The sequence below is a fragment of the Phyllobates terribilis genome, unplaced genomic scaffold, assembly GCF_046119375.1.
Source record: "Phyllobates terribilis strain yellow unplaced genomic scaffold, ASM4611937v1 Scaffold_2__4_contigs__length_985480577, whole genome shotgun sequence".
Classification (NCBI taxonomy): domain Eukaryota; kingdom Metazoa; phylum Chordata; class Amphibia; order Anura; family Dendrobatidae; genus Phyllobates; species Phyllobates terribilis.
Genome location: NW_027362762.1, coordinates 108938497 through 108952184, shown reverse-complemented (window position 1 = coordinate 108952184; position 13688 = coordinate 108938497).

Sequence of the window (13688 nt, the reverse complement as noted above, 5' to 3'; positions counted from 1 at the left end):
TGTCCACAACTCACAAGCAGTGTGAGGTTTCTCACCTAAGCTTATGAGCTTCAGCATAGCCTGATGCCGCTTGGCGGAGGCAGTACTGCAGTGCTTCCAGCTTGTAACTGATGTGGTGATATCTGAGATGGAGGCTGAACATGAGGAAGAGGATGATGCGCAGGAGCTGTACACTGTGGGGGCAACTCTGACTGACATAGGGCCCGCAATCCTCGGTGTGGGGAGGATGTGTTCCGTCCCAAGGTCCGACTGGGTCCCGTCTTCCACTATGTTTACCTAGTGTGCCGTCAGGGAGATGTACCGTTCCTGGCCACAAGCACTTGTCCACGTGTCTGTTGTCAGGTGGACTCTCCCAGTAACTGCGTTGTTGAGGGCACGGCAGATGTTTTGGGACACGTGCTTGTGTAGTGCGGGGATGGCACACCGGGCAAAATAGTGTCGGCTGGGGACCGAGTACAGAGGGACGGCCACCGCCATAAGGTTGCGGAAGGATTCCGTCTCCACCAGCCTAAAAGGTAGCATTTCCAATGCAAGCAGTCGTGAAATGTGCGAATTTAGGACTGTGGCCTGTGGGGCGTTGGCTGCGAATTTCCGCTTTCGTTCAAAGGTCTGGGATATGGACACATGAACGCTGCGGTGGGATGTGGACGTGGATGCTGTTTCTTGAGAAAGTGCCATAACAAGTGAAGATTGAGAGGAGGGGGCATCTTTGCATGCAGCATGGACAGGGGATTGCCTTGCACACACAACAGGGGATTCTATTGCACGCACAACAGCGGAAGAAGCAGTGGTGACACCCGCTGACACTGGTCGTGGACCCTGGGGTTCACCCCACAAAGTCGGGTGCTTTGCTGCCATGTGCCTGATCATGCTGGTGGTGGTCAGGCTGGTAGTTTTGTCACCCCTGCTGATGCTGGCATGGCAGGTGGTACAAATGGCCTTTTTGGGGTTATCAGCAGAGTCTTTAAAAAAATTCCAGACTCTGGAAGACCTACAGGTTGTACTGGCAACGTCCCTCGTGTTGGTGTTACGGGGAACTGTTGCCTGCCTTCTGTGTGCGGCCACCACACTGCTTCTTCCTGCCTATTGGGGTACTCTGCCTCCCTCACCCTGTGTGCTGCTGGCCTCGCTCTGCATGTCCTCCTGCCACGTTGGGTCAGTTACTAGATCATCCACCACCTCCTCTTCTTCCACTTGTGCACCACAATCCTCCTCCTCACTTCGTGGCAATTGTGTCTCGTCATCGTCCACCTCTTGTGACAAATTGCCAGCGTTGACTTCCTGTGGCCGTGGCTGTTCAAATATTTGGGTATCGCTACATGGGATCTCCTCTTCCACCACTTCAAGTGGAGCAGGCGAGGGGCACAAATCTGGAAATGGACCAGTGAACAGCTCTTCAGAGTGTCCAAGTGTGGGATCAGTTGCTGTCTGACGACACTCGGCATGGTGGGAGGAAGGAGCATCAGGGTGAGGAGGAGTATGCGGTCGAGACTCACGGCTACTAAGAGTTGACCGTGTGGAAGACAGACCGGAGGTGGTGGTGCCAAGGTAACTGGAAGTATTATCTGCTATCCAATTAATAACCTGATCACACTGATCAGTTCGCAATACTGGTGTTGTTCTGTGCTTCCCTAGTAATTCGGTCAAGAAGTGGGAGCGAGAAGATGTGGCTGTTGGTTGTGGCACATTTTCACCTTGGCCACGGCCCCGTCCTCTGCACGCACCATCACCAGAACGTCCAGTTCCACGTCCCTTGCCACGCGCCTTGCCCATTGTAAAGGAAGTAAAATTGCTTACACTCGCACTATCAATGGAAAAAGGGTAATAAAAAGTAGATTAGAACCGTGGAAGAGGAAAACCACAGTTCTGTTTCTCTGGCCTTCACCTGACTATTTTCAACAGATATATTTGTGTCTGAACAATCAGGAGACACTATTACTGTTTTTCTTTACGGCAAAAAATGCCAAAAGCAGGATAATACAGAGATTTGACTCGTGGAACTGCAAAACCACACTTCTATTTCTCGGGCGTACACCAGACAATTTTCAACAGATATATTTGTGTCTGAAAAATCAGGGAGACACTATTAGTTTTTCTTTACGGCAAAAAATGCCAAAAGCAGGATAATACAGAGATTTGACCCGTGGAACTGCAAAACCACACTTCTATTTCTCGGGCCTACACCAGACTATTTTCAACAGATATATTTGTGCCTGAAAAATCAGGGAACAAAGAAAATGACGGCACTTCCACTACAAGAAATAGGTGTGAACAGGTGCTTACTAAGAGGAGCTACCTCCATGTACAATGAACAAACAAAGTTGCACTCTGTAACGCTGAGTATGTAAATATGAAGTATGAAATATGAATAGCATTACTGCTGTAGAAATAGAAATAAATGAGAAATTTTAGCACATGTAAATATGAAGTATGAAATATGAATAGCATTACTGCTGTAGAATATAGAAATAAATGAGAAATCTTAGCGCATAAATTGGCCAATTCATGTGTACCTGACAGCCGCGATAAGGCGTTTCTCAATGTCAGGACCTAACAATGTGAATACCTCTCTAAGGGACATCTGTCTGCTTATGTGTGGGAAAGTAAGATCCTGATGCAATTAAAACCACCTGTGGCATGGGGGTGGAGTGCTCAGTCAAAGCTTAAATCTAGTAACAAAGAAAATGATGGCACTTCCACTACAAGAAAAAGGTGTGAACAGGTGCTTACTAAGAGGAGCTACCTCCATGTACAATGAACAAGCAAAGTAGCAGGTGTCAGGTACACATGAATTGGCCAATTTATGCGCTAAGATTTCTCATTTATTTCAATATTCTACAGCAGTAATGCTATTCATATTTCACACTTCATATTTATATGCGCTAAAATTTCTCATTTATTTCTATTTTCTACAGCAGTAATGCTATTCATATTTCATACTTCATATTTACATACTCAGTGTTACAGAGTGCTACTTTGTTTGTTCATTGTACATGGAGGTAGCTCCTCTTAGTAAGCACCTGTTCACACCAATTTCTTGTAGTGAAAGTGCCATCATTTTCTTTGTTACTAGATTTAAGCTTTGACTGAGCACTCCACCCCCATGCCGCAGGTGGTTTTAATTGCATCAGGATCTTACTTTCCCACACATAAGCAGACGGATGTCCCTTAGAGAGGTATTCACATTGTTAGGTCCTGACATCGAGAAACGCCTTATCGCGGCTGTCAGGTACACATGAATTGGCCAATTTATGCGCTAAGATTTATCATTTATTTCTATATTCTACAGCAGTAATGCTATTCATATTTCATACTTCATATTTACATGCGCTAAAATTTCTCATTTATTTCTATTTTCTACTGCAGTAATGCTATTCATATTTCATACTTCATATTTACATACTCAGCGTTACAGAGTGCTACTTTGTTTGTTCATTGTACATGGAGGTAGCTCCTCTTAGTAGGCACCTGTTCACACCTATTTCTTGTAGTGGAAGTGCCGTCATTTTCTTTGTTACTAGATTTAAGCTTTGACTGAGCACTCCACCCCCATGCCGCAGGTGGTTTTAATTGCATTAGGATCTTACTTTCCGACACATAAGCAGACGGATGTCCCTTAGAGAGGTATTCACATTGTTAGGTCCTGACATTGAGAAACACCTTATCGCGGCTGTCAGGTACACATGAATTGGCCAATTTATGCGCTAAGATTTCTCATTTATTTCTATATTCTACAGCAGTAATGCTATTCATATTTCATACTTCATATTTACATGTGCTAAAATTTCTCATTTATTTCTATTTTCTACAGCAGTAATGCTATTCATATTTCATACTTCATATTTACATACTCAGCGTTACAGAGTGCTACTTTGTTTGTTCATTGAAAAATCAGGGAGACACTATTAGTTTTTCTTTACGGCGAAAAATGCCAAAAGCAGGATAATACAGAGATTTGACCCGTGGAACTGCAAAACCACACTTCTATTTCTCGGGCCTACACCAGACTATTTTCAACAGATATATTTGTGTCTGAAAAATCAGGGAGACACTATTAGTTTTTTTTTTACGGCAAAACGTGCCAAAAGCAGGATAATAGAGATTTTTTACAGTGGAATAGCAAAACCACAGTTATAATTTACTGGTGTATACCAGACTTTTTTAAATATATATATTTGTGGCTGAACAGTGAGTGACACACTCAAACTGTTTTTTTAAGATACAAAATGCCCAAAAGCAGGATAATACAGAGGTTTGAACCGTGGAACTGCAAAACCACACTTCTGTTTCTCTAGCCTACACCAGACTATTTTCAACAGATATATTTGTGTCTGAAAAATCAGAGACACACTTTTTTTTTTTTTTGGGGGGGGGGAGGGGGACACCAAAAGGTTAATAAGACGGGTATTTGTACAGTGTGGAGGAAAAAAAAAAAAAAGAGGATTTAGATGAAAAAAAAAAGGATTTTTCCTGGCCCCCGAGACCTGGAGCTAAGTCCAGCAATTTCAGCAACAGGAGCACACAGGACTGTAATGCAGCGTTTGCTGGTATAACCACTGCGTCCTATACAGCCTGCCTGCCTGATATCTGGGATGGATATTAGTCCTGAGAAGGACTGTTTGTTTGATCTGGCAGCCTTTACAGACCCTACACTAACTATTTTGCAGTATATATCTCTCCCTAAATCAGCAGCGCTGTCCCTACACTGTCTGATCCCAGCCGTCTGTGTCCAAGATGGCGGCGCCCGGTTTTAAATGCTCGAGGTGATGCTGTGCGGCCAGCCAATAAATGTAATGCCCACAACCAACATGGCTGCGGCATTACAGTGACTGGCTGGCAATCCCTGCATGTTCATTGGCTCTGTAAAGAGCGCCAAACGTGCAGGGCGGAGACCCGAGCTCCCGCTGGAGTTACCCGGAAATGCTCGGTGCTCGCCGAACATCCCGAGTAGCGTGATGCTTGGGCGAGTACCGAGCAGTGTCGAGCATGCTCGCCCAACACTAATTATGACCAATCAATGCAGCCTTTTTCATCGATAATTCAGCTGATTGGACAAAGCCAGACGTAGGCAAGTGTTAGAAAAGTGTATTACTGGTGCGAATGTATTAAGGATAATAGTCCAGATCTTTGAAGCTGTCATTTTGTGTCCGTAGATCCACGACCAGGCAAAGACTTGTATCCATAATACCGGCTCGTCTGACCTATATTACAGCAGGATTATTCAGATCTCGAAAAGTTGTTAGAAGAATTGTCAGCTTGCACTTTTCAATGCTGATCTTATTATATCATTGTATTAGGGCAGCACGGTGGCTCAGTGGTTAGCACTGCCGCCTTGCAGCGCTGGGGTCCTGGGTTCAAATTCCACCAACATCTGCAAGGAGTTTGTATGTTCTCCCCGTGTTTGCGTGGGTTTCCTCTGGGTTCTCCGGTTTCCTCCCACACTCTAAAGACATACTGATTTAAAATTTCACTCTAAACTTTGGACTTTCCATAATTGAGTCACATCCTTCTACATGTAAGTATTTGTTGTAGGGTAAAAAAGGCAATTGATCCAGCCACATAAAAATAGCAGGAAAACTCATAGGAAGTGATATCCGCTGTGATAGGTAATGGAAAGTTTAAGCAGATGTTCCGGGTCTAAGTCGATTAACTATTCGTCTTTATAATTATGAAGCGATACACTGTGACATAGATCCCAAGTGTAGAATATTTTCAATATTAGACAGGTGCTCGGTGACTTCATTCTCTGTTATGATGCGTCCTATGGTGAGTTTATTACAATGGACCATGCAAAAGTAAGCGTAAAAGGTATGAAAATGATCATCTGAATTATTTCACAGCCCGTTAAACAGCCCCACCATCCTCTAACAGATAATTACACACCTAAAATTATGTCAACTGCATTTCCAGAGGGGAAATTTACAGGATGTGAATTATTTAACAAAGTTCTACTACACTGAGCCAGCAAAGTGTGTTTAATAATCTGCAATATTCAGCGTCAGGCCGTTCTGCCGATTTACGAGAGGTGACAGTCGCAGTGCAGAAACCAGTGTTTGATTGCGTATAGTTAGTGGTGTTCAGGCATAACATACAGTTATATGAAAAAGTTTGGGCACCCCTATTAATCTTAAGCTTAATGTTTTCTTAAAATTGGTGTTTTTGCAACAGCTATTTTAGTTTGATATATGTAATAACTGTTGGACACAGTAATGTTTCTACCTTGAAATGAGGTTTATTGTACTAACAGAAAATGTGCAATCTGCATTCAAACTAAATTTGACAGGTGCATAAGTATCGGCACCCTTATCATTTTCTTGTTTTAAATACTCCTACCTACTTTTTGCTGACTTACTAAAGCACTTTTTTTGGTTTTGTAACCTCATTGAGCTTTGAACTTCATAGCCAGGTGTATGCAATCATGAGAAAAGCTACTTAAAGTGGCCACTTGCAAGTTGTTCTCCTGTTTGAATCTCCTCTGAAGAGTGGCATCATGGGCTCCTCAAAACAACTGTCAAATGATCTGAAAACAAAGATTATTCAACATAGTTGTTCAGGGGAAGGATACAAAAAGCTGTCTCAGAGATTTAACCTGTCAGTTTCCACTGTGAGGAACATAGTAATGAAATGGAAGAACACAGGGACAGTTCTTGTTAAGGGCAGAAGTGTCAGGCCAAGAAAAACATCAGAAAGGCAGAGAAGAAGAATGGTGAGATCAGTCAAGGACAATCCTCAGACCACCTCCAGAGAGCTGCAGCATCAACTTGCTGCAGATGGTGTCACTGTGCATCGGTCAACTATACAACGCACTTTGCACAAGGAGAAGCTGTATGGGAGAGTGATGCGAAAGAAGCCGTTTCTGCAAGCACGCCACAAACAGAGTCGGCTGAGGTATGCAAAAGCACATTTGGAGAAGCCAATTTCTTTTTGGAAGAAGGTCCTGTGGACTGATGAAACCAAGATTGAGTTGTTTGGTCATACAAAAAGGCGTTATGCATGGCGTAAAAAAAACACACCATTCCAAGAAAAACATTTGCTACCCACAGTAAAATTTGGTGGAGGTTCCATCATGCTTTGGGGCTGTGTGGCCAATGCCGGCACCGGGAATCTTGTTAAAGTTGAGGGACGCATGGATTCCACTCAGTATCAGCAGATTCTTGACAATAATGTTCAAGAATCAGTGATAAAGTTGAAGTTACGCAGGGGATGGATCTTTCAGCAAGACAATGATCCAAAACACCGCTCCAAATCTACTCAGGCATTCATGCAGAGGAACAATTACAATGTTCTGGAATGGCCATCCCAGTCCCCAGACCTGAATATCATTGAACATCTGTGGGATCATTTGAAGAGGGCTGTCCATGCTCGGCGACCATCAAACTTAACTGAACTGGAATTGTTTTGTAAAGAGGAATGGTCAAAAATACTTTCATCCAGGATCCAGGAACTCATTAAAAGCTACAGGAAGCGACTAGAGGCTGTTATTTTTGCCAAAGTAGGATCTACTAAATATTAATGTCACTTTTCTGGTGAGGTGCCCATACTTATGCACCTGTCAAATTTTGTTTGAATGCAGATTGCACATTTTCTGTTAGTACAATAAACCTCATTTCAAGGCAGAAACATTACTGTGTCCAACAGTTATTACATATATCAAACTTAAATAGCTGTTGCAAAAACACCAATTTTAAGAAAACATTAAGCTTAAGATTAATAGGGGTGCCCAAACTTTTTCATATAACTGTATTAATTATCTACCCTTAGAATAGGTCATTAATTTCAGATCGGGGGAAAGAGGGGTCTGACATCCCCATTGATTAGCTGTTGTAAGTTCTAGTAAAGGCGCAGTCTGACGGCCATATAAATCGGACCGAGATTGGAATGACTTGCTCGTACTGGCTGGCGGCGCTCTGTACCCGAATGTGACAGCTGCATAGAAATACATGAAGCTGTCATGCTTGGGTCGGGAGAGCCGCCGGCCAGTCCATGAACTGTGGTCTGATCTCGGTCCGATTTATGCGGCCGTCTGACTGCGCCCTAATGGAGAGATGTAAACAGAGCATAGAGACAGAACAATCCCTCTCCATTCAATGTGCTTTGATCTTTCCCAGACACTGCAGCCTATCTCCCATTGTAGAGAATGGGAGTTAAATGGGTTGTCCACTACTAGGACAACCCCTTCTCATACTCCAATCTTGGCCCCAATAAAATAAAAAAAGCTTATACTTAACTCCCATACCGACGCCGTTCCAGTGGTGTCGGCACTTTCTCTCCCCGGGGCTGTGCTGTTTGGCTCCGTACACTGCTTCTATGTGGCCATTGTGGGAGCTGATAACAGCTGATCGGTAAGGGTGCTGGATGTTGGCTGCCCAGTGATCAGACATTGATGACCTATTCTGAGGATAGGTTATAATCAATAAGCTAAGCATGGAAAAGCCCTTTAAAGATAATAATTATATGAGAACGTGACTAAAACAATAATTTGTAGACGATCTTTTCTAAATACCATTGTCATTATAGGTATTGTGTAGTGCCGGCGTCCCTGCCCTCTGCTAGGCAGGGACGCTGCTCCTCTCACCGCTCTGCTCCGTGCCCGGCCTCCTCCCCCCGCTCTGCTGTCAGCGCGCGCTCCGTCCCGGCGTCCTCCTCCTGCTCTGCTCTCAGCGCGCGCCCCTTCCCGGCCCCTGTGCTTAGGGCGCGCGCGCGCGCGCTCCCCTCCTCTTAAAGGGGCCGCGCGCGCCGCCCTAAAGAGTCCCCGGCCAATGGCCGGAGGACTTCATCATATATAAGGCACCTCCTCCAAAATGGAGGTGCCCGAGCAATGTTGTTTGCACCTGTGTCTCACCTGTGCTCCAGCCCTCAGGTCCCGTTGCCAGTTACCTGCCAGTTTCCTGCTAGTTACCTGCCAGTTACCTGCCTGATTCCTGCCTGAATACTTGTTACCTGTCTGCCAGTCTGAGGTCCGACGGTCTGCCTTACTACTCCTGTCAGTCTGTCTAAAGGACCAGCCTGCCCGCTCACCTGGGAGCGCATATCAGCTACCTGCCTGCTTGCCTGAGGTCCGACGGTCTGCCTTACTACTCCGGTCAGTCTGTCTATGGACCAGCTTGCCCGCTCACCTGGGAGCGCTTCTCCGTTATCTGCCTGCTTGCCAGCCCGGAGGCTCCGTTGTCACGTGCTGTGACCACCAGCTATCTCAGAGACTCTTGCCCGCTCACCTGGGAGCGCATCTCCGTTACCTGCCTGCTTGCCAGCCCGGAGGTCCCGTTGTCACGTGCGGTGACCACCAGCTATTCCAGAGACTCTTGCCCGCTCACCTGGGAGCGCTTCTCCGTTACCTACCTGCCTGCCAGCCCGGAGGTTCCGCCGTCACGTGCCGTGACCACCTGCTATTCCAGAGACTCTCGCTTGCTCACCTGGGAGCACACATCTACCATCTGCCTGCTAGCCTACCCGGAGGCTCTGCCATCACAGGTCGTACCTACCCCTTACCCAGAGACTGCCCTGATCACTTGCCGTAACTCCCTGTCCGTTCACCCAGAGACTGCCACCCGCTCCCTTACAAGGGCCGCCCCCTTGTATAGTAGCTCAGAGGTTCCGCCTCCCGGACCCGTTACAGTCCGCCTCCCGGACCCGTTACAGTTTGCTCGGGCCATGGAACCCGGTGGCACCCAAGCTCCCTCGCTCTCGGACCTCTGTCTTGAACTGTCCCGTCAGAGGTCCCAACAGGAGGCCATCCTGGGTCACCTGCGGAATGTTAATACTCGCCTGAACACTCTGTCTGATCCACCAACAACCTCCGCCAGTGCCATATCTTGCAATCCGGCGGCTCCGCTGCTCACTAATACTATGGTATCCTACCCCGGACCCCGGCTTTCTGCACCTCCTCGCTTCGGAGGCGACCCCGTCCAGGCTCGGGGCTTCTTGAATCAGTGCACCCTGCATTTTGAACTTTTGTCCTACCAGTTTAACTCCGACCGGGCCAAAATTGCCTTCATCATGTCCCATCTCACCGGGGAGGCCCTGGCCTGGCTGAATCCTCTATGGGAGAGAGGAGACCCCCTGGTGTCCAACTTGCCTGCTTTTCTCACGGCTTTCCGGAAAGTCTTCGACGAACCCGGACGGAAGACCTCATCTGCATCATCGTTGCTACGCCTCCGTCAGGGGAGTCTCACCGTGGGCCAATATGCCATACGGTTCCGTACCCTTGCCTCGGAGCTGGCCTGGGATAACGACGCTCTGGTTTCCGTCTTCTGGGAGGGTCTGTCCGGCCGTATTAAAGATGAACTTGCCGGTCGGGACATTCCTACCACTCTCGATGACTTAATAACTCTTGCCACCCGAATTGACCTACGGTTTCAGGAGCGTGCCAAAGAGGTCACCCGTGAGAGAAGGATTCCACGTTTAGCTCCTACTTTCCAGAAACCCGTCATTCCCTCCATCTCTCCCCAGGTACACTCTCCTGAGCCTATGCAGGTCGACCAGACCAAGATGGTCAAAACCCGTCAGGACTCACGCCGTGCCGAGGGGAGCTGCTTCTACTGTGGCAGTAAGGAGCACCGGATCCGTGCCTGCCCGGAGAGGTCGGGAAACGCCTGTGTCTAGGTTCGCTCAGAGAGGTCCACCTAGACAAGAATAAATCCTCTCCATCCCTGCTGTTGTCAGTTTCGATCATCTACGGGGAGAACCGTTATTTCGAACTAGCCCAACTTGACTCTGGAGCAGCCGGGAACCTTATTTCACAGTCCCTGGTTGAGAAATACCGCATCCCCACCAAACCTCTGGCTGTACCCTTGTCTGTCGCTGCCGTGGATGGGGGCCTCTTACCTCGCCCCATTCAACTCATCACCGAATCCATTACCCTGCAGGTGGGAATGCTGCATTCTGAAAGTATCTCCTTTCATGTTCTGCCTGGACTCTCTCACGCCCTCTTGCTAGGTCTGCCCTGGCTCCAGAGACATGCACCCGTGCTAGACTGGCAAACCGGAGAGGTCCTTCGCTGGGGACAAGACTGTCATAAAACCTGCCTGGTTCCCGTCCATCCCGTCCGTCCCTCTCCTACCCCAGCTAATCTACCTGGACTTCCGATTCCTTATTGGTCTTATGCAGATGTCTTTAATAAAAAGGAGGCAGAGACATTACCACCACATAGACCATACGACTGTCCCATCGATCTGCTACCCGGTACTACTCCTCCCCGTGGGCGTATCTATCCTTTATCCGCTGCTGAGACCCGGTCAATGTCCGAATATATTGAGGAGAATCTGGCCAGAGGATTCATTCGGAAATCTACCTCCCCGGCGGGAGCAGGCTTCTTTTTCGTCAAAAAGAAGGACGGCTCTCTCCGTCCCTGTATAGACTATAGAGGCCTAAACCTGATCACGGTGAAGAATAAGTACCCCCTTCCGCTCATTCCAGAATTATTTGATCGTCTGAGGGGGGCTAGGATCTTCACCAAACTGGACCTTCGTGGGGCGTACAACCTGGTTCGTATTCGTCAGGGGGATGAATGGAAGACGGCATTCAACACCCGGGACGGCCACTATGAATACCTGGTAATGCCCTTTGGTCTCTGTAACGCTCCTGCCGTCTTTCAAGAGTTGGTCAATGACATCTTCCGGGACCTTCTCTACTCCTGCGTAGTGGTGTACCTGGACGACATCTTGGTCTTCTCTCCGGATCTCCAGACTCACCGGAGGGACGTTCGTCAGGTCCTGCTCAGGCTAAGGCAGAACCATCTCTACGCTAAATTTGAGAAGTGCCTCTTTGAGCAGACCTCGCTTCCGTTTCTGGGCTACATTATCTCTCAGACCGGCCTTCAAATGGATCCTGAGAAACTGTCTGCCATCGAGAAATGGCCCCGACCGGAGGGGTTGAAGGTCATTCAGCGTTTCCTGGGCTTCGCCAACTACTACCGCCTCTTCATACCACACTTCTCTTCCCGGACGGCCCCAATTTCTGCGCTCACCCGTAAAGGTACTAATCCCAAAGAGTGGCCACCCGAAGCAGAGGAGGCCTTTCTTTCCCTTAAACAGGCCTTCTCTTCCGCCCCGGTGCTGCATCGCCCAGATGGCAACAAGCAGTTCTTCCTGGAAGTTGACGCCTCCTCCTCTGGAGCCGGAGCGGTACTTACTCAAAAATCATCTTCCGGGAGGATGGTAACTTGTGGCTTCTTCTCTAAACTCTTCTCCTCCTCTGAGCGCAACTATTCCATAGGAGACCGAGAGTTATTGGCCATCAAACTGGCATTGGAGGAGTGGCGTTACCTGCTCGAGGGGGCTCTTCACCCGGTAATAATTTACACTGACCACAAGAACTTGGCTTACCTCCAGCATGCCCAGAGACTTAACCCGCGCCAAGCCCGGTGGTCCTTGTTTTTTGCTCGTTTTGATTTTGTCCTTCATTTTCGCCCGGCTGACAAAAACGTCAAGGCGGATGCCTTGTCTCGATCCTTTCTGGTGTCTGATCTCGAGGAGGATCCGAAACATATCATCGATCCCGCCAGAGTAATGCAGGTGGCTCCCGTGAGTCTAAATCGTCTTCCTCCTGGTAAGACGTTCGTACCAGTACCTGATCGGGAGAAGATTCTACACTGGGGTCATTCGTCTAAACTAGCTGGCCACGCCGGTCAGAAAAAGACCCTCCAGCTTATTACCCGGCACTACTGGTGGCCTAACCTGCACAAGGATGTAATAGACTTTGTTTCTGCCTGTGTGTCCTGCGCCCGCAACAAAGTTCCGAGACACCTGCCGGCCGGCCGCCTCCTACCTCTGCCAGTACCTGCTGCCCCCTGGCAGCATATAGCGATGGACTTCATTACTGATCTGCCCGTCTCTGCCGGTTGTACGGTCATTTGGGTGGTCGCTGACCGCTTCTCCAAGATGGCTCACTTCATTCCACTGCCAGGTCTTCCGTCTGCACCCGAGCTGGCTAAAGACTTTATCCGCCACATCTTCCGTCTTCATGGCCTGCCCCGTCACATCGTGTCGGATCGTGGGGTACAGTTCACTTCCCGTTTCTGGAGAGCCACTTGTAAATTGCTGGACGTCACCCTGGACTTCTCCTCCGCTTACCACCCACAGTCTAATGGTCAAGTGGAGCGGATCAATCAGAACCTGACCAGTTACCTTCGGCACTTCGTTAATGCCCACCATTCTGACTGGGTGGATCTCCTGCCATGGGCCGAATTCTCGTACAACAATCACGAGAGCGAGTCTTCCTCCAAATCCCCGTTTTTTGTAGTCTACGGTCAGCATCCTCGGATCCCGTTTCCCGTCTCCACCTCGGCGGACAATCCGGCTGCGGAATCTCTTGTTAACAAATTTTCCTCCATATGGGAGAGTACCCGGTCCGCACTCCTTCTGTCATCCGAGCGTATGAAAAGACACGCTGACAAAAAACGTCTGGACCCTCCTCAATTCCGCCCTGGGGATAAAGTCTGGCTCTCGTCCAAATATGTCCGGCTCAAGATCCCTTCCTATAAGTTAGGGCCTCGGTTCATCGGCCCACTGGAGGTCATCAGTCAGATCAACCCGGTGGCCTATAAATTGAAACTCCCGGCCAACTTACGGATCCCTAACTCCTTCCATGTGTCTCTCCTCAAACCTGTGGTACTTAACTCTTTTTCCAAGTCTACAGGTACGCCTCCTGCTCCGGTTTCTGCTGAGGACGAGTTTGAGGTAGAGAACATT